This window comes from Agelaius tricolor, unplaced genomic scaffold (assembly GCF_023055355.1).
Source record: "Agelaius tricolor isolate 1412-34295 unplaced genomic scaffold, bAgeTri1.0.p SCAF_22, whole genome shotgun sequence".
Taxonomy (NCBI): domain Eukaryota; kingdom Metazoa; phylum Chordata; class Aves; order Passeriformes; family Icteridae; genus Agelaius; species Agelaius tricolor.
This window is the reverse complement of record NW_027269282.1, coordinates 5,329,221-5,349,396: the sequence shown is the minus strand read 5'-3', so window position 1 is coordinate 5,349,396 and position 20,176 is coordinate 5,329,221. Positions and strand designations below refer to the sequence as shown.

The 20,176-nt window shown below is 41.0% G+C and overlaps 1 protein-coding gene and 1 long non-coding RNA gene across 10 annotated transcripts in view; both read left to right on the top strand.

Moving 5' to 3' along the window:
* Positions 1 to 17,793, top strand: part of LOC139599070 (uncharacterized) — a 39,786-nt gene extending 21,993 nt beyond the window's left edge. Inside the window, exons 5-7 of the long non-coding RNA XR_011682149.1 lie at positions 2,816 to 2,899; positions 7,019 to 7,091; positions 17,301 to 17,793. This is a non-coding gene — a long non-coding RNA (uncharacterized lncRNA). The remainder of the gene's footprint in view (positions 1 to 2,815; positions 2,900 to 7,018; positions 7,092 to 17,300) is intronic.
* Positions 17,794 to 18,351: 558 nt separating this feature from the next.
* Positions 18,352 to 20,176, top strand: part of GPAM (glycerol-3-phosphate acyltransferase, mitochondrial) — a 30,172-nt gene continuing 28,347 nt past the window's right edge. For 3 of the 9 annotated variants that reach the window (XM_071446038.1, XM_071446037.1, XM_071446029.1), the window contains exons 1-2: positions 18,894 to 19,034; positions 19,214 to 19,374. The gene's annotated coding sequence lies outside the window, so the exon portion shown is untranslated. Of the gene's footprint in view, positions 18,496 to 18,730; positions 18,746 to 18,893; positions 19,035 to 19,213; positions 19,375 to 20,176 lie in introns of those variants that run through there. The other 6 variants (XM_071446033.1, XM_071446031.1, XM_071446032.1 and 3 more) reach the window with 6 other exon arrangements.

The window sequence follows — 20,176 nt, the reverse complement described above, 5'->3', positions numbered from 1 at the left end:
ATGGAGGGTACATATCTACATGCAGAATACATTATAATTTTGGAAGATGGAATAAATCCATTTTTTATTAATTTCCCTCTTATTGATAGTGTTGAAAGGACTTCAGGATTAGCACCAACAATACAGTTGATTGAATGGCCTTGGTGGGACTTCAATCACAGTTAAAACAGATTCTGTTGCTTGAAAGGCTAAGGAAAGGAAATTACAGAGCCTGGTTTAGTGAAGGATTTAAGAATGATACACGTATGCATGAAGGACTAGGGTGCCAAAGCAAGCTGGAGAATTCTGGAGTGGTCTGGCAAGCTCCAAGACAGAACTGAATTCAACAGTTTTGTGCAGATCTTGATAGCTCGAAAAATGCCATTTTTAAAATTATACAAAAGAAGTGTGGCTTCCTTTAATCATTATAGAAGGCTCTGAGAGGCAGAGGTAAAGGAGAAAGGGGCAGGCTGATCAGTCCAGGCATTAATTAGGGCCAAGGTCTCTTTTGGAAGTTAATGAGTTTCTAAATAGCTAACGAGCAGCTGATAGGGATCGGAAGAATACTCAGCCTCTGCATCCTGCTTTTATTTCTGCCCTAAAATGAGAGATACCTCTAGGAGATACAGACAGTGTTTTGTGCTCAAAAGTCTTCTATATCTGCTTCTCAGGTGAAAATCCTTTTCTTACACAATGCAAGGGAAAATTTAAATAAATTTTTAGTCTCCTGAGATTCAGAATGATTTACGAGAGTATTTCTTGAGCCTTACTGCAATGCTCAGGATAGGATTTGAGTGATTTTAACTGTTCTGGTCTCTCTGACCCTGCCTTTGTCTATGCTTCTGAAAGTGTCTGACATAACTGCTCTTGTTTGCCCTTCTCCCTCATCCTTGTAAGCCAGATGGTTTTTGCCATCTTCCTGACCCTGCCAGGTAGACATTGCACTGACACAGCTTTTGCACAGCAATCATTTGATTTTGAAAAACGTTGAAAGGCAAAAGAAATGCAACCAGATAAGTGAATGAGAAAAAAAGAAATAAGATGGGAAGCCAACTGAGCACAAAGCAGGGGGGGATCTGCCTTAGGGCAGACCAGAGAGGGGGTTCAGGCACTTCTTCAGTGTGTGCACGGCTGTGCAGGCACGCTGTCCTGAGCAGAGCCAGAGGTGCAGCCTGGTGTGTGTGTGTGGAGCTGTGAGTGTGATACACCCTTAGCTAAGCACCCACCTGGGATACAGGAATCCACCATGTAGAGACAGTGGGCATTTACTCACTCCAGTTCCCAGCTTAGGAGGGTCTGGCCTTTCTGAACCACTTGCACAGTAGATCTGACTTCAGCAATTTCCCCCCCCCCCCCCCCGCCCCACAAGATTCTCTGCTACTCGTGTCTTAATAGGTATTTAATAACATGCATGAGTTAAATAGAATATTCTTTTATCTGCACTAAGATTCCCTTTTATTTTCACCACCTTACCACTGCATCAGGAAAGACCAGTGCATTTCTTTGCAGTTTGAAATAGTTGTCATTCTTGTGGTGGCTCTTTTCTGAGTCACAGCTTTTCTAACCAATATAGAAGTAACATTAATATAGCAACAAGTAATTAAAAAAACTGGAATCTATTTGGCTCACACTACAATTGAGTATGATTCCATAGCTGTAATTAACTAGGCAGTGTCTGGAAGTGTGTTGCATCCACCACCTGCCTTTCCTGTGCTAAATTTCTACTCCCTGTGTTGTTCTTACAAAGAGCAATGAAAAGCAAGGCTCAGAGCAGAAACATTTCTTGATTGAATGCCATGGAGGCCAGGAATCCTCCTGTGATGTGTTGGAATGTCTTGTGCTGTTCTTGAAACAACCCACAGTGGTAGCTTAAGTCCTAGGATCTTAACACTGAGGGCATTCAGCCTTTCCAAAACAAATTGCCTGCTATCTACTTTTTGGTAAAAATTAATTCTCTCCCACGTGTAAAACAGGTAGCTGCTAATTCACCTAAAGGTGAATTATATATAATATATTATATATATATAATATATATAATTATTATATATTATATTATTATTGTTATTATTATTACTATATAATTTTAATATAATATTATAATATAATATTATTATACATTATTATATATTATTATATATTATATATTATAGATATATTAAAAATATATATATTATATATTATATATAGTCTGCTTTTATGTGATGACAGTTTTTCTTAGATGTAATGGCCTAAAGATATGGTTTTACTTATGCCATGCTCATCCTTCTCTGGTAACTGCTTTTGGTTAATAATCTTTGGCTCAGGACTCTGGTTAGTAGACAATACACATCACAGCCAACCCCTGTATAAACTGGTTATCTGAACAGGATGTAGATGTCTGTATGGGCAGAATGTGAACTTCTATATAATTCCCTTTAAACTGGCATATGAAAGGGAATTGCCAATGAGTCATGTGCTGTTTGCAGATTAGAGCTTTCCAGAACCTGGTGCCAAGGAAACTGACTTATTCTCTGTTATTACTTTGCTATTCATTACATTGTGCAATACATCAATTGCAAGCATAAATACATTGTGTAGTCCATGGATGGGAATAAATCTTGGTATGTTAAAGTACGTACATGCCAGGTGCTAGCCCTGCACAGGGAATCACATACAGTGTGCAGTTTCCTTGGATTTTTCATGTTCTATTCGTAGTACTTTGAGGTTTTGTTTTGTTTTGTTTTCACTTGGCTGCTTCATTTTTGATCCTAACTTTGAAGAAATGACTTGAACAAAATATTTTGGGCTTTTTTTGGAAACTCACAGTGCTCACTGAGGGTCTCTCATGTATTTTCAGCCTCTGGGTATCTTTGACAGCTCCAGAAACTTTTGGGAGGACGTAATTTCCCCTTGACTTTCCCACCAAGGTTCTTCAGCTAAGGTATGTTTGTTTGTATTGGGTTTTGTATTGGTTAAGTTTTGTAAGGTATGGAATACAGAAAGACTCTGTCATATTACATAGAACATATTTCTGTTTTTTACATCTCCTTGTGTTCAGCCTGCAAGAAATTGGGGAACTTTGGGGTAGTACAAAGCCCCTTTCCAGATCTGTGTGTCCGGTTCAGGAAGGACTGGTGCTTTTCCTTGGATCTCTCCTGATTTCTGCAATGGTTTCTGTAAAACAGCTTCCTGATCCAACTGGAGACTGCTCCAAATCCACTCCCACTACTGGTTCCATTGGTGGTGGTGGGATCAGTCATTTAGCAGCAGATTCTGCCAGCTGTGCCCTTGCACTGATGGAGAACTTTGGCTTCATGTTAACTTAGGACAGTGAAAGACATCATTCCATGCAACACTTTTTTTTCCCTACAACCTCTAGAGGCCCTGGGCACAGGCCAGCTGTGTGACCACAGACACGGAATATCACCCTGTGCCTTTGGCTGCCCTTCAGCCTCTGCTTTATATTTTTAGCTTTCAGTCCTCTTACCAGGAGAATTGTCTCTTCTTACAATATTTGTATCACACTGGGTGGATTAGCAGTTCTGCTCTCTCCTACTCTGATCTCTAGTAAAAAGCAAATATTAAAAAATGACTCCTTAATTTTGATTAAGGAAGAATTGTACTTCCTAACACTGCATGACAAAACATCCTTGTTTAAAGGACTTTGTTTGAACTGGCATCTAAACTTGGATGTCTCTGTCACACAGCAGGCACTTCAGATCACTAATCTCCTGCAGTACAAGCTGGTATTTATTTCTGTCCACTCTCAGATCCTTTTACTTGGCATAGCAAAGCATACCATGCACCCCACAAATTGTGCTGGTGAACATATTTAATTGTACATCAGCAGGTTACCTATAATTAACTCCATCACAGTGAGAGCCTTGGATATCCTCATTGGGAGGACTAATGTCTTCTCCAAGGACAGAAGCAACCCTGCAGGGAAGATGGAGCTGCAAGGTTCTGCTGGCAGAGATTTGAGCTGGTTAAAGCCTTTGATGATCAATCTGAAGTTGTTTATATTTCAACGTCCAGGCTTTGACTTCCTTGAGCTGTAGCACTGGGTAACTACAAATATCTCAGGGTTTCCTAACAGTCCTGTGCATCTACATAAACTCTTCCTTGATTTGCTCTAATACCAGACTATCAAGGTGGTCAGCTGAGATGAGGCTTGGCATGACTAGCAGTCAATGGTTTGTCTATGTTTGGAATAGTCAACTTAAATTTTATATTCAGTGCAGAGAAACTGGGTCCTTCAAAGCCTGTTATGAGTGAGGCATCTGCTCTGGGATCAGAAAGCCTGTGCACTAGAAATGAATGTTTCTTCCTAGTGTGAGAGACAGATATAAACATCTAGGCTTACCTGGGTGAAGCCAGGTAATGTGTTGGTCCTTCAGTCCAGTTCAACTTTCCTTAGCCTCTCAGTAATCCCTCACTATTAGCAGGACTCAGCAGGACTTAGGACAATTTTTCTAGGCACAAACAAAGCAGATGAAAGAGCAAGGTGTGGCAAATAATTTGTATCACTGAGACCTGCAAGTCCACTCCAGTTTTGTGCTAATAATGCTTTAAAAAAAAAACAAAAACCCTCCAAATTATCACCCCTTCTGACTGTACCAGAGCACCACCTGCTACCTTGCAGACCTTGTTGGTCTCACAGATGCCCAGGGAGGCAGAATCACAGCTCCTCTCAGGCTAGAGCTGGGGCTACAATTGTGGTCACAAGGTATGCAATACTGTCCCAGATGGTTAACTCCTCTGAATTAAGAACCCTTAATGGTTTTCTGTGTTGCTATTTCAGACTTTCCCACTTGATTAGCACCATGTCTGTTTTCACTCATCTGAGTATCTACTAGATATATCAGCAACTGGATTTTCCTAGGTAATATATAATAATCTAATTTCTTATAGGGATAAATTTAAGAAGACTAAATAATGAATCTTCTGATTTGGAGTGAGCTGTGTCTATCCTCCTATTTTGTCTTTTATTGCCATTGCATTTTCAATCTTATTCTTTCCGAAATTAATATTGGAAAGAATAAGAGTTGAAATGGAAATTTTGAAGGTGTGTTATGAACACTAAGGCATGCTGATGTAAAAATGTGAGAACTCCTCATAGCTTTCATTCTGCCTTGTTTCCTCTCCATGGCAAGTGCTGGTTTGAAGTATGGCACAGCAGCAGCCACCAGCTCATCCCAGTTGCTGTGGAGAGGTGTCTGCTGCAGTACATTGCTGTTACACTGGTGCTGAATGGCTGTAGGTTTTTGTTACCCTCTCTGCTGGATAGCTAAAATGTGTGTATCTGTGTGAGCCTGCAATTAGGACAGCTGAAACCACACATGCATAATAAGCTGGATGTGGATTTCCAGCCTTGCACCATGGCTCCTGTGAGTAATGCATATGTCACAGGCCTCTTCAGCATCACTCAAATTCCTCTCCTGAGAAGGAACCATTCAGTTCAAGTGTTTGAGGGTCAGGACTTTAATTTGTATTAATATAATCTATTAATGCTTTTCTGCCTCAAACTTCCCTGCATGTCCAAACTTATTGGAAATATTGCCCTGTGTGTGTGCAATGGTGTTCATTGTACACACACAGAGCAATATTTTCAGTAAGTTTGGACATGCAGGGAAGGTGTCATGTAAACAGAACAGAGAAAAGTTTGTCTGTGATCACAAACTCATCCACAGATTTCAAAGAGAGAAAACTGAAAAGCTTTTCTATTCAGAAATGTCACTGCAGAGACCTTGGGAGATGCATTTAGGTGCATGCACTCCTATCTCAGACAAAATCTCTCAAGGTGGATTATACCAGGGCAGATGTGGCAGAACATATGGCAAAGATCCTGGCATGGAGAGGAGAATGAAGGCAGGATGCTGCCTTTGGACTGCATCTCTCCTGAAACACAATGATATTGTTGATATCAAGCTGTCACTATTAAACTGTGATCTCATCCTCTTTCTCCATAAGTGTTGTGTTATTTCTGAACTGACATCTTCATTTTTCAGCAAGAGATTGGGACAAAATTGCTCTTATTTTTAGATTTAAATGAGAGATGATTAACAACAAAAATTCCCCATAAAGATTAACTTTATGCAATAATTCTATCCATTTTTCATGCAAAAATATCCAACCAGATCTAGGGCAAGACATTACTAAAACCTGTTAAAAACACTTTTGATTTGGTTGGATCCTACATCTGACTATACCATATTAAGGTTAATGCATTAAATTAGTCTTAAAGCTTATATTGGTTACAGCTGAAATAGCCAAGATATTTCAGCATGAAGATATGAAAGGCGGAAGCTTTCCAAAGTCACCCAAACAGGTGCATTGTGTGAAACTCTCCAGCATTGTTGAAATCAGTTCCAGTCCAACCCCTCTGATTTTCATTAACCTTGAATTGTCACCAGCAAAAGTTAAAATGTATTAAATACATGCTGAAAACATCCTTCAGTGCATTGCTGCAATGGTGCTGCTGCAGAATTTGTCTTTGGCACATTTGGTGCTCTGGAACTTCATGACTATTGTTCTTGTATGCTTTTTCCTTGGTACCTTTATTGGTTGCAGGTTTTCTGTCATGAGGATTTTTCTAGGTAGCTACAACATACCACTGTGGCTTTAGAAACAAGAATAAAAAAATATAATTTGTCTTAGTGAAATTATTTAAAAAGCATTATCATGAAGTCTGAAGCAAATTAATGCTGCCTAAGTTTATTGAGCATGAACTTGAATTGGCATCAGAGAATAGCTGCGATTGGAAGGGACCCATAGAAGTCATCTAGTCCAGCTTCCAAAAGATGGGCAATATAGTAATCCACTGTGTTAGAAAGATGGTACTGGATGAAAAATGCTTGGATGGGACTGTAAAATGAGGTGTTTTAATGGAAAACATGTCAACATACGGGGCACATTACTTTTCATTGACAGGTGTTATCCAAACCTGTTATTAATTAAGCAATCCAGCCTTGCTTGTTTCTTGCTGTAAGGGCTGCAGAGGTGATGACATAGGTGTGTGTTAATCAAGTGTCAGTGGATCACATACTTCTCTCTCTTGCAGGACTTAACACTCATCAGTCTAAGACCATCTCAAAATAATAGCTAATTATCCTACCCAACATCCTACCAGGTTGGTAAGTATTCTGCCATTTTACAGATAAAAATAAGTATAAAATTACCAAAAATTTCTGACTGGGAATCATAAAAAATTGTGTAAAGAGCATTTTTCCTCCACTTGTGGTAAAGCACCTGTATAGAATTTATGGACTACTGTGTTACTCAGCCCAGCAGCACTGGGTACCTCTACAGGAGAAGCTACCAGGTGACATCAGTCATCAAACTCAACTTACATCACACAGGGTAGATGGTACCATGCCAGTGTCCCATGCAGAAATGTCACTGCTGGCTTCAGTAAATTAACAAGATCACATTCATATATTTATAGTTTGGGGATGACTTCTTCATGAATGTAAGTAGGGATGTTTTGCTTCCAAATCAGTTTCAGGTACAATGTTGCCTTAAAACATGATCTGATAATCAAACTGTGAAAACCTAGGGGCATGAGTAGCTTAACAACATCTTCATCTAATTAGAATTTTGTGACCACATGGACAATGGGGGAAATACAGTCTTACTCAGCACATTGTGATTAAAATTATTGACTGGAATGGACATTTAGAAGCCTTGTTATGAAATACATTTATCTTGACAATCATAGTGGAAGAGCACTTGTTGTGCACTGAAAGAAGTTGCTGCAAGTCATTTCAGCCATTGGTTCATGTCCAGTAACACTTCCAAGATGGGACCTCTTGACTATTTTAGCATGAATGCTTGAGAAACAATTGGATGCTTTGGGAATGAGGTTAGGTGATGATTTATATAGGAATGGTCAATAAACACCTTCTACCCACCAAGAGCATGTGAAGCTTGTGCAATGATCTTCTTCAAGCTTCTGACCCAGGATAACCCATGTTATCTGTCCATCCCATTTGAGTGTTGTAAGAACAGCTGTATGGCCTTATATATTCTGGTATCACAGTAATGGGAGCTGTAACTGCCTCAGCAAGACAGATAAAATAGCAGAGGACAGAGATCATCCCTGGCACCTCTCCTGGTACCTCCTCTCTATGGATGAATCATTCTTTACCCAGGCAGATTCTATATATGTCCTTTCTCATGACCACATACATATGTGGCTGGATTGGCAGGCCATGGTAATGCACAGGTTATTTTGCTATATTTTTTGCATAAAAGAAAATACAGTCAGAAAATACATATAGTGGTCAGGATACTTGCAGAAAATAAATGAGAAAATAAATGTTTCTCAGGTGTCATAGAATGAAGAAATATGCAAAGTGGAGCAGCCTAGTTTTTTTCTGAATCACTGCCTGTTTTACAGTTATCTTTTTATGTGTTCTTTCTTCACTATTTTTTAATTGAACACGAGAAATCACTGATTAAAAATAACTCTGTGGAATGATGTTTGTATGTACCTCTCAGTTAAAACAATACAATTAGGATGTTGTAGATGACAGTTCTGGAATAACCAGTACAAAGAACACTTAAAAAATTAAGATATGAAGGTCAGAAGATGATACATAAAAGCTTCATCACCTTCCCAGATTTTTTCTGTCCTAATAGATCCTGTAGTTTGTAAGTAGAGGTTTAACTGATCATATAGAGATAAAATGGCAGTTTGCCAATAGTAGGCAAGGAAAGAAGCCATCCTATATGGCAGCACACGGGTTTCCAAACTGTAGGTGGTAGAAACCACTTTGGAAACCTATTTCATTAAAGAAAGAATGGTGTTCCTGTCAAACACAATTACAGTGTTCTCAAGCATGGCTGAATTGGGTGTACCTTGTAGCAATACTTCAGGAAAACACCTTGATCAAGAAAAGAATGCTTTGGTAATTAATTCCATTGACATTACTGTTGCCTAAAGGGCTCTGACAAATGCAATGCAATTTTAATTAGGGAATTAATACAAATATATTCTGATAAATTGAATTGTTGGCATGAAAACAAACTGGTTTTATTTATTTATTTTTAAACTGGGAATTTAAATGAGAGAAAAATATGTTATCAGTATTTAGGCTATTTTCCTTTTTTTACTCCCAGAAAACAAAATTAAACCCCAACTTGGATAATCATGCGAAAGATGTACTTATTAAAGCCACAATTTGACATCACTCTCCATGAAGTCTCTTTTCATTCTGGGGCTCTCCTTCAATAACAGGAAACAATGCTACTCCTCAGAAGCAATGGGATGTGCCTGTCTGAGCACAGCTCAGACACTGCTTCTAATGGCTCTGCTACTCTACACAGCTCCAGCCCCTCCCTCAGTTACTCCTCACACCCTCCCACTGCCACTGCAGTTGGTCCAGAGTGATGGTTGATGAGGACTTCTCTTTCAGGTGGATAATTTCCCCTCTCCAGATCACTGCACGCCTCCCTGATGAGAGGGATATATTTTGCCACCAGCATGTTTTAACCAAAAAATTCCAAAGGTGTGTTTTCTTGAGAGGTGGGAATAAAATGCAAAAACTGAACAAGGAAGGCTCAGGTCTTCCTTGATAACAGATACCAAGATAACAGATACAATTTCTTGAGTTTAGAATAGAGGTGTGGATAGCCATAACTGCCTGACTTTAGGCATACCTTGTTAAGGTAACTAAGTTAACCACTGAGATTAAAGTATTGCCTGAATTAACAGTTTTAATTAAAGGACACTAATAGCCTTTGTGCACTAAAAAATGGAGTATGTTCTACCCCTGTCCTAAATTTGAGAGAGCTGCAGTGCCCTGGCATCATGAAGACACACTCAGACATCAAACTCTAAGTGTCTGAACAGTGAGTGAAAAATGGGATGACAGGAGGAGAAAGGCCCAAGTAACCTCAGTGCACAGAAGTAACCTGTTTGCTGATCAACTGTTTGTTTTAGACCAAAAGTTTATTATTGCAGTCAGTAAAGATATGAGTTGAACTGCACACACATTTTCTGGCAGCGTTGGTCAAAGTTTGTATTAACAGGTTTTGAAGGATAAAAACTTCACAATGAAAATCCACTTTGTGGCAGACTATTAGGCCCACCAGCAACAGAACTATAGAGCATCCCAGGAAATGGATTTAACACAAACCCCTGTTTTTTGCAGGTAGAATTTACTTTCTGGCACTGCTTTGATGATTACTCAAGATCCTGTGTGTGCCATGGATTTTCATCTGCTGGTGGTGTTTGCATTAAGTTGTGTAACTGCTCCTTAATGCCTGTTACGTAAGGATGCATAGATTGCAGCTCCCTCAGGTGTCCTGCACAAGCCACAGCTGATAGTGGGAGCCTGCTTGCAAAGGTTACTCTCGGCTGAATTAATTTTACATTAATTAAGTGCTCCCTGCTTAAGTTACGTTAATACAGAAGTGTGGAGTATAAGCTCAAGTAGGGCTCAGAAAGGGCCTGTGGTTGTCCTGTAATAGAGTATATAAGTTTTGTGATATTTGTACCATACACCACTGTGATGCAGCTTTCCTGGTCAAGGGGGGAGATTTGCTATTGGATTTTGACAAGCTATGATTTTACCCCAAGGATCTCAGGCTATATGAGATGAAATAAAAATAACATGTAGGTAGAGAAGATGTCAGATGACATACAACATTCATACAACATCCAAAAGAGGGTTTGGTGGTTTTTTTTTTATATACTAAGTTTACTGTTTTAGCCATTTTTCTTGTATTTAATTTTAATTAGGCTAAGTCAGGATCTGTACTGAGGAAAAAGAGTAAAGATATCTTGGACACTGCACTAAATACAGAATGAAGTGTAAAATGGAAGAAAATGAAGAGAATGCAGATGAGAAAAGAAGTCTCAGTTTAGCAAAAATGAAAGTTTAAATCTGAAGGATTGTAGACACAGTTGGCATTTAAAATATTTTAGCTATAATATTACCTCCTTTCCTTCTCTATCCTTAATTTAACACTTTTCTAAATGATTCATTTGAATTCCCATAGCAGACACAAGTTACATTTAAGGCATTTCTTCACTGGAGGGCTCCACCAGGATATATTTTCTAGTGTGGTCCTCTGAAAATGCACTCCTTATGCAGCCTCTTAAAACTCTGAACATTAAATGACTACAGGGATATCACATATATCTATGGTCAGGAAACATCTACATAGGGTCTATTCTAGTTTTCTATTCCTAGTCTATTCTAGTTTTCTATTCCTCTGGGAATAGTTTCTATTCCCAGAGGAATAGAAAAATCAGAGAAGCAAAGACACACAAAGAAGTGGATCATACTACTGACCATAAAGTTGCAAAATGGCAGACTCTAACTGTGCATTGTTCTGCTTCCAGATATTCTAAGTACAGACATGGATGACTTTTTCTCCACATCTACCTTTTTACAAGATTTAAAAATGCCTAGATTAGAAAATAAATATTATTTCAAAATATATTGGCTCTTATTTTGAGGGCTGATCAGAAGCAGATAAGGTATCTATGCCAGTCCTTGAAGTATTAGTTAAAATATAGTAACCAAGTTATTTTTAGTAGCAGGTATTGCTTGGGTAAACAAGCTATGAAATTTTGCTTCATGTTTCATCATACTGGGTAGGATTGCTGATGGTACTTCCTGGTCCATACATACTAATGATCTACCAGAAAAGCTGAAACTGAATGAGGAATGGTCAAAAATGTCAGATGATGCCACAGTGTAAGCTGGACTTGGGGCTGATATTTGCAGCATACCTCTTTTGGAAGACTGTTCCAGAAATAACTTGCTAAGTGCACAGGAGCCTTCTCCAGTTTCCGATCTGGCTGGTGCTTCCCAAGTATTTTTCATGCATTAACTTAATTAGCACATTCTAAGCACGTGTCATGTAATATATACTAAACACTAACTATTCACAAACATGTATCTGAGCCATGTCACAGATGAAAATGCACAGAAAGTTCTTTTGTGAAAAAAGCTGGTGGGGAAACACAACTGAGCTTGATTGGAGAAGCTCAGTTTAATCTCAGAGACACTGCAGTAGCTCAGGATGAGAAGAACACTTTTTGCAAGGAAGAGCCATAGGCAAATGCATGCCCAATATATTTTGACCACTAAAGCAGATTCCTGAATGCACATTCAAAGTGCACTGGTCTGCTTATTACTTTTTGTATTTCATATATGACATTTATCACTTATTATTATCATTATAATATTTTCAAACTGAAAGAGGGGAAACTTTGGTTAGGTATTAGGAAAATGTTCTTCACTGGGAGGGTGGTGAGATACTGGAACAGGATGCTAAGGGAGGTTGTGGATGCCCCAATCCTGGAAGAGTTCAAGGCCAGGTGGATAAGGCCTTGAGCAATTTGGTCAACTGGGACAGGTCCCAGCCCATGGTAGGTGGGCTTGGGACTAGATAACCTTTAAGGTTCCTTCCTAACCCTTAAGATTCTATGATTCTATTATACCAGTATAGTCAATCCATAACATTAATTAAAAAGTTCAGTCACAAAATGCAGAGGTGGTTATCTGCAGTTTGCTAATGTTTTTCCCCAGAAGAAGTAAGACACTGTGGCTTCAGGGGGCTCCTCTTCTTGCTTTTCAGCCTGAGTTCTATTGCCTGTTAACAGCAATTCTAGTTTACCTGAACTACTGTGACGCTTTCAGTAAATTATGCTGATAAACAGGTGCTCAAATTTGCTCAATTTTTTTATGCTGGATGAAATGTTTTTTCTTTGTAACTTTGTGTCTCTGAAAGACAGCACTTTTAAAGCTAAAATCTGATATAATCTTCACTTGTACCTCAGGTTAAGTTGATGACATTAAGTTGATTAGAAAGGCACCAGTCACTTCTCTCCCTCAAAAGACCTGGCTCAAAACATCTCTGTCCTACAGCGTGGGGTACTTTGCTTCTGGAAATATTTAGTCTCTCTTTGTAGGTAAAGGTAGAATAAACCAGAACCCTCCAGAAACCACTCTTGCTTTATTCATCCTGTGGAAATAATGAAAGGGGAAAGTGTAGCAAGAATAAAGTCAGCATGTATGACACTCTATTATCCTAAATCTGAAAGAGCTGTGGGGTGACTTAGCCCACAAGCAGCTTTATGCATCCAACCTGTCCTGCTGTGACCCATGCAAGTTTCTTGAAGCAATGGCTGGTCATGTGTGAAATACCAGGTTAGTAATATGTTCTGTTGTTTTATAAAGGGGAAAGACAGGACCTGCAAAAACATCATCTAGAAATAGATTATAACCTTTTCAAGTCCTCTGCCACTTCAGGTGAATATCCTGCAATAACTAGGCAATTTAAGAGTTTAGGGTATACAAAGATTTCTGTTCTCATGAAGGTATAAGGTACTTAGGAAAGTATTAGGTTATGCTTCAAACAGTGAAAAAATAACCTGTGTAAGATTTTATCATGATATGAGTTGAATATCTGTAATTTAGTAACTGAAAAAGTATACTTTTGCTGGGTCAGTTGGTATAGTTTTGGTCAAATGATCACCCACAGTTTTTGAAATCCATCATTGTAATACAAGTTCAATGGTTGGCTGGATCTTAGGACTTAAGGGCATTTTTCTGCAGTTCCCAGATGCAAGAGACACATAAGTGGGAGTGGGAAAAATGCCTTTGTTTGGAAAACACACTGTGGGAAAATTGCTCAACATGATTTGAGTGTCAGAATTGGAATGTAACAACTGGTGTAGCCAGATTAGTCCAGAGAGAAGGCCAAAAGCAAAAAACTGCTTTTTGTCAGGGTTCTCAGTTAATTTTGTCGTGCTGAGACAACATTTATAGTTGACTTTTTGTTGATTGTGTTCATAGATAAAATTTCAGTTACATAAAATTAGTTATGTATATCTATGGTAAACTGCAGACTGGAGACCTTCTATTTTTTAGTGAAACTGGCTTACACAAAGGAAATATATCTAGACATCTATAGGGATTTTTAGTTCCTTTGTGCTTTTTGCAAAGCCAAAATCAGCAAATCTGTTTTGTTAGCTTAGATAAACTGGGGAGCAGGGAGTGTTGCCCTTTGTAGGTGTCTCTCTGTTCATCTATATGAGATAATCACAGAAGGGATTTGGAGTGTAAAGCCTGCAGTGGAATATAAGGCAGACTGCATCAAGACCATTGCATCAGAGCAGAAATGATGCCCAGACACTTTCATAACTCTCCCAGGTTGTTTCAGAAGATGTCCCCAAAATTCTGTGGAAATTTCCCAACCATCAGATCTTGTGTCTTTCACTGCAAAGGCATTAAGACTCTTCCAGTGTCCCCCCAGCAGTGCCTTGATTAAGGTCCCTAATACCTGAAAATGAGGGGAGGGGTGGGGTATCAGGTGATTCAACACCCGGGTCACACAATCTGTTGCAAAGCTTCTTGTGCACTGTTGTTGAAAGAGTTGTCTGTGATCCCAGCTTCCAGTATCTACAGTACTTTACAAGATGCGACAAGTCCTTCAAAAGCCAACAGCTGCACAATAGAGCAAACCTGAGCAGTGAAAAGTGCCTCCTTTTCAGCTACTGATGAAACACTTGCCTAGAACCTCATATTAATTAGGGGTTGTGTTATTCTAGAAAAATTCACTGTTCTGTGACTCAAGGATAAGTCACAACAAATTTGATAAGATCACGATTTTGTGATTTTTCTGTAAGATGCCATTTTTTTCAAAATGGCCCATACTGCCCTTAGCTCTCAGATTTCTCCATTTTCTATTATATTCTTTGCTTTCTTTTTTGGAAGGGTAGAAAGCAGTTCTGGATTCCTGGAGGGGGAACTAGATGAGAAGAAAATCTTTGCTTTTTGCGGAGAAATTGACAACAGGTACAAGTTTATTTGGCTTGGCAATAAAGTTATTAGTGAAACTTGAAGTACCTGCAAATGCAATTTATCCTTTAAACACCAGAGTCCCCCACACATACCAGTTTGTAATGATTTACAAATGGATAATAATTTGGCATATCCAACAGAATTTAGGGCCTATATGCCATAAATTAGTTGCTTCATCTGTTGTTTTTTACATAAAATTAGGTCTTGGATAGAATGTCAGCTTTGCAAATACCCTCAAGAAACAAAAGTGGAAAAGTGCAACCACCCTTGTAATACATCCCGCTTGCTCTCAGCTGGCAGGGGGAAGCCTGCATTGTTATGGCAGATAATTGCTCAAGGCACAAGTATGGGACAATCTTGTTCCAAATTCTGCCATTCCTCATTGCTAAAGTTAAAATGCTGGCAAATCCCTTTGGATAGTTAGGATTTTCTGATTTGTACAAAAAGCAAGTCTGTGTGTAATTTCTTGATAGAAAAATGGTGCTAAGTTTGGAAGTGTAAAAGTTAGTTATACTGGGTCTAACCCAGTTAGGTATACTGGATCTTGCTGTTAGAACAAAAGCCTTTTTTGTACTAATGTGAGTAACAAGGAGTTCAAGGGAAAAGCTAGGAGCAGCTTGGGCTAAAATGCCCTTATCTTTTCAAAATTACAGAAACACAATATATTTCATAGGAGAGAGTCACTGTACTCCTAATGAATTTTGTATTTGTTCTCAAGATAAGGGGGATGAAATAGAAAAGAAAAAATCATTTGTCTTGAAAGGAGATATTAAGTATACCCAAAGCATTTTTACATACAATCTTATCAGACCATTTTGTGGCCACTTGCCACTCTCAGATGCTCTTAATATATTGTATACCAAAGGCAATAGTGCTGACACTGAGTTCTGCCACTGCCAAACTGCATATTCATTATTGTTCATAGTCATGTGAGGTCAAGTTCGGTCACTGCAAACAAAGAACCTTTGTCTGGATCTTTACTCCCTCCTCACACAGTTTTTAGTTTCCTAACTTTTGTAATGCTCCCCAAGTTGAAAGTTTCTTTTTAAAGAGGATGCTGTGTACTCTTTTGTAAACATGTCTCCATTACTAAAAGTGACATCATGGGAATCGCTGGAAATGAGCTCAGAGAACAGAGCCAGGGCAGAGCCGATGTAAAAAGAAGTCCCCTTGTCCCTGCTCCCTCCTCCTCTGCACAGAATTGTCCAGCAAACAGGTACTTTGTTGAACTCTGCTGGAAGCTTCATGAGGAATTTAAACATAGGAAGGACTAATCATTATTTTAGAAAAAAAGAGTCCTGCCAGCTCTTTCTCCTCTGCAGGCTGCTATGCGCGAATGTGGTCAGCAGCTTATTCACACAAAGCCAGGGTTCTGCTCATTGGCCATCATATGCAAATCACCTCCCTGGACTCATTGGCACGGCAAACACTTCAGTTTAAGGACTTTAAAAAGATGGACTGCAAAACTCAGGCATGCTCCCGCTCCTACTGAGATCAGTGGCAAGCCTCCCATTGGCTTCAATGGAAGCAGGAGAGAATCTCCCTTTTCTGGAAGTCAAAACCCAGCGGTATTTGGGCTTTTTGGAGCACATGCAGCTCTGAAAGTCTGTTCCTTCGGGGCATTCCAAAATTTTTCCCATTTGCTTGATTCCATGGCAACACAACATCACCATCAAGCTTTCAATACTGAAATGAGATTTTACTACTAAGCCTGAGGATTTATACAAGTGTTAAAAGATCTCGCTAAGCTGCAATTCCCATTAGACTAATTCAGGATCCTTTTCAAATGAGTGACGAAATTATCTCTGGATTTATTTTACAATCAGCCAAAAATTTTTTAAGGTTAGAAAAATGGGAAAATTGCTCTACAATCATATAAGAAACATTTTTCATTATTACACAGAATCACTGTTTAAGTAAAACACTGTATCTATTTACTATCCTTTTCAAAACAGTCTAAAGAATAGCCTAAGCAGTTTTCTCATAAATTATACTAAAATCAGACTCTAGAGACTGCACAAAATTACAACAAAGCCATTGAAGCTTTTCTTCTGATTTTTTGTGTTACATATATCACAGAAGTAACTGTTTTGCAACCAGAAAAAATATACCAGTGTGAAAGTGTAGAATGAAAAAACAAGCCAAAAGCTCCTGTTAGGTTTTAAATGTACTATAGTTGTTCATCTTTTATAGAGGGAAGCAAAGCAGACAAGCTGGCTTTACACTCAGTGGTTGAGAGTTTGCTGTGAGTTACACCACAGCACACTGAAAACAAGTCCCCTCTTTGAGCCCCTATTTTTATGAGTGGAAGGGGAAAAAAATCAATGTGATTCCACACCTAGAGAAGGTTGTGGGTAAGCAGTATTGAGGGTCTTTCATAAAGTACCTACTAAAAAGCTCACAAATAACACCACAAATGCAGTGAAACAAATTATTCAACATCAGTAAGAATTTTAAGGGCCTTATGTTTCCTGCATTTTCTTAGACTTGATATATAATTTCCATCTCTCTTATATTCAGCTTTCATGTAATCCAGCTCTTGAATCATCTCCTCCAATGTGATTTCTATGATTCAAGCTCTGACTCCCCTCACTGCACAGACTCACGCTGGAAGCAATGATCAAGATGTGGGCTGCAGCATTTTATTGGGACATGCTTCTGTGATCTGCTCCTTATACAAGGAGAGTTACAAAAGCACAGGATGTAACAGTGGATTTCACTTTTCTGATTGGAATTCAGAGCTTCCCCTTTCGATGCTTCCAACACCCCTGGGTCAAACCCTGAGTGTTTGATGGGATGTGGCCCTGCTGCCGATCACCAGATCAAAGACACAAATACTGGACTGCTTATTGCCAGAAACACAAACTTTATATGAGTTGTACATTTCATGTCTGTACATTTCACAGTTGTACATTTCTAGCTCATATCTTCTTGTATTTTTTAATTTGAAAAGTAGGTGTCTTTTATTCCAACAGCCACATTGCAACAAAATAAAGTATTTTTCCTTGCTAAAGGAGGAAAATTCAGACTCAAAATCCCTTCTGACCCACAAACTGCAGAGTGCTCTTCGTAAACTACCAGCTCTAATACTCCAGTGGTATTCCCTGGAGGCACTCAGTTGTGGGAACTAGGGCACTTCTCCTATGCATGCAGCAGTTAGGGTTCTATCTACGCATTTTCCTTAATGTATGAAAGGCAGTTGTAATTCTTACAATTCTCATTTGTAATAATTTCAAGACAACATCTAGAAGGAAGACCTCAAGGGGAAAACTAACGCTTTTTCCTACTTAAATCTCTAAGCAGAGTATTTGCATTCGTATAAAGAGTATCTTTTATTTTGTCATTTTATTCCTGTATTGCACTGCTGTGATTTGGACATTCAAAGAAGAAATATAGGCACGAGCCTTTCTGCTGGGCTGTAACTCAAGCCACAGAGAAACTGTCTTTAAATAGCCCAGGAATGCCAAAGCCAAACAATACTCTCGCCCTTGTCTGGTTACATGCAGCAATCTCAATCAACATTTACTTTTGCGCTCAGTAAAAGGCAAACTGGCACTGCTGCAAGGCCGGGCGGGCAGATCGATACCTGTCCTGAAATTTCTGCGATTGCTCGCAGCGGCAACTCTGAGTCGCTGCAAATCCATTTAAAGACCACTTCACATCACTTTTCTAGCGTTTTCCTGTTCAGCAGCTCAGATTTGAGAGCTAAACAGCCGTGAGTCGCTGCTCTCTCTGGGCTGGGGGAGGTGGGCGGTGGAAGCGGCTGTTGAGCCATGCAGGGGCTGCACCAGGGCAGGGCTGGGCACGGCCGCGGGGCGAGGGCTGTGAGGGCGGGCGGGCAGCGCCGGGGGCCGGGGCTCGGGGCCGGGCAGGGCCGCGCTCCGAACCGGGCGCTCAGGAAGTCGCGTCAGGCGCGGCGCCGCCGCGGGCCCGGCGGGAGGGCTGGGGCAGCAGCGGAGCCCGCGGTGAGTGCGGGCCCGGGGCCGGCGGCGGTGCGGAGCGGAGTGGAGCGGAGCAGAGTGGAGCGGAGCGGGCAGCGTGTACGGGCCGGGCAGCAGGCGCGGGCGGCGCGGGCCGGGCCGCGCGGGCGGTGCTGCCCCCGGCGGCGGGGCGGGGCAGCGCAGCGGCTGCCGCGTGGCGGGAGGGGCGGTGCGGCCGGAGCAGCGCGGGGCAGCCGGCGGAGCGGCAGCGGCGGTGCGGAGGGCGCGGGCCGGCTGAGGGGCAGCGCGGGCCGGGCGGCGGGCGCGGGGCCAGGTGGGCGAGGGGAACCTCGGCCGTCCCCGCGGGGTTCCGGGGGCCGGTGCCGGCGGCTCCCCGCGGCCGGCGCTCGCCCCTCGCGGCGGCCGTGGAGGCGCGGGGCGGCCCCTTGGCAGCAGCGGTGCCCGGGGCCCTGCGCACCCCCACCGCGCTCAGCGCCGCGGTTTTATTTATAGCAGGTCTGGTGAGCGGCGGGGCTGGAGCCCGGAGCGCTGCCGAGGGAGCCCTGGTGAGCCCGGAGCGCTGCTGGAGCCCGCGGGGATGGCGGTGGCCGGCAGGTGAACAGCGCCAGCGCCGCAGCGGGCAGCGGGCGCTCGGGGGGCGGGTTGGCTCACAGGTACGTATGCGGCTGCTGCTGCTGCTGCTGCTGCTCAAACGGGCTTTTAATTGCGTATTTTTTAAAGTTCATCTTTTGTGTATACCGGTGCAGCCAAGGTCACCTTGAGCACGAGCGGGACGCATTTCGGTTCCAGTATTAGAGGTCTTCAGGCTTTTTTTTTTTTTGTATTTATTGGGAGGGTTATATAGTAACTTGCCTGAGGACTAATTTAAATAAAAGGCGGATTGGATGTAACAGCCAGCAAAGATAAAGGGATGAGTTCGGTACTTGGGCTGTGCAAGGATACGCATGGTCTGCATGGTTATACCGGTTCGGACTCCAGGTTGTAGTGGGAGCTCTCTGCGTGCACGTATTACGGGATGGGTTTGTGGCAACTTGGGGAGGGCACTAGGAAAAGCAAAAAGGTTGGACTAAAGTTTTAGGTCTTGCTCTTGCAGGTGTTAGCTTAGCATTCTGGGTGGGAACAATCTCTTTCCTGATGGCCCACAGCTTGGCCACGATAGAAGTTTCCTTGCAGTGACAGATGGAAGAGGAGGTTTTGCCTCTTTAAAATGCTGGGATTCTTATTTCAGTGGCTCTCAATAACAAAGCAGTTTAATTTGTAGTCTTTTGCAAATACATTGTACAACAGTAAGTTGTTTTAGTATGTTTGCTGTTCCTTTTTTCATTGGCCAAGGGAGAATTATTTACTGTGCTCATTATATGAGCTACAAAACTTCCATTTCAAAATAATTAATCAAGTTGAGATTTTCTTACTTCTCTTTAATCCCACAAGAGTGAAATGTCACTTATCAGCTGC